The sequence below is a fragment of the Octopus bimaculoides genome, chromosome 21 (assembly GCF_001194135.2).
Source record: "Octopus bimaculoides isolate UCB-OBI-ISO-001 chromosome 21, ASM119413v2, whole genome shotgun sequence".
Classification (NCBI taxonomy): Eukaryota; Metazoa; Mollusca; class Cephalopoda; order Octopoda; family Octopodidae; genus Octopus; species Octopus bimaculoides.
Genome location: NC_069001.1, coordinates 17,424,471 through 17,425,686, shown reverse-complemented (window position 1 = coordinate 17,425,686; position 1,216 = coordinate 17,424,471). Strand labels below are relative to the sequence as shown.

The following is a 1,216-nucleotide window of genomic DNA, read 5'->3' as shown; positions in this document are numbered from 1 at the left end:
GTGTGTGTGTGTGTGTGTGTGTGTGTGTGTGTGTGTGCGCGTGCCTGTGTGTAAGATAAACAAATATCGTATCGTTGGTAAATGTGAGAACTTGTGAAACAGAAGATATTTTTATAAGCATTCGCTAGAATGGTCTGACTGTTCTGGCGGTTATGTTTTCCTTTGATCTTATCGGCTTGTGACCAAAGCCTCTCCAGCCGTGAACATCTCGTCAATAATTGTTTCAGTATTATTTTATTGTATGAATATAAATGTGATTGAGTGGTTAACAATTTCGCTTCTCGACCTAGAAGCTTCGCGTTCGATCCCACTGAGCGGTGTCTTTCGTCATAGTCTGGATTCGAACTAAGTTTTTAGAGCGACATTGGGTGGAAATAATCTGGGTGGATGTGAGAAAAAGATGGTTGGGTAGAAGGGGGCCTGTTTATATTGATTTGGTGATTGATTAGTTAAATAGGAAGACAGATGGAAAAAGATATTGTTTTGATGGAAAAATAATATTGTTTTGAAGACAGACAAACGGACCTGTAGATAGACAGACAAATACATAAATAAATGGGGATTAGATAAATAGATAGATTTGTAGATAGATAGAACTTTGGCACACGAGCAACAGTTTTTTGAAGGGAAGAGTAAGTCGATTACATCGACCCAAGCACTTAACTGGTACTTATTTTATCAACTCCGAAGCGATGAAAGGCAAAGTGACTCTCAAACAGATACAAAACGAAAATAGATTGCTGTTATACATATGTTTTCTTCCTTTGATTTTCAATATCTCTGTATTATTATTATTATTATTATTATTATTATTATTGATATTGTGTTATTTTTTTCAGGTATTGGATATTCAGTCAGAATGAGAGAAATGAACAAAATACATGTGTCCAAGGAATCGGAATTCAAATTAATCACAATCGTTGAACGAACGTATTAAATTTCACGGTTCAAGACACGAAGAATAGCAACAACAAAACGAAAATAAGAAAACAATCGACAACAAAAGAAAAACAAAAGTGGATTTAGAAAGGACGTAAACGGAAGATCAAGGTTTCAAATCACACATGAAAAAAAAAAAATATCTATATTTATCCCGTGGAGATTAAGGAATATACGTGATTAAGATGAGCAGCAAACCTGGATAATCTCATATATAGATCTGTTCTCTACTTGATAGAGATCAGAGCGAGAGAGAGAGAGAGAGAGAGAGAGAGAG

The 1,216-nt window shown here is 35.2% G+C and overlaps 1 long non-coding RNA gene across 1 annotated transcript in view; it reads left to right on the top strand.

The window, feature by feature from the left end:
* The window catches only part of LOC128250453 (uncharacterized), a 106,205-nt gene extending 104,995 nt beyond the window's left edge, over window positions 1-1,210 (top strand). The window contains exon 3 of the long non-coding RNA XR_008266467.1: window positions 840-1,210. This is a non-coding gene — a long non-coding RNA (uncharacterized LOC128250453). The remainder of the gene's footprint in view (window positions 1-839) is intronic.
* Window positions 1,211-1,216: the final 6 nt, after the last annotated feature.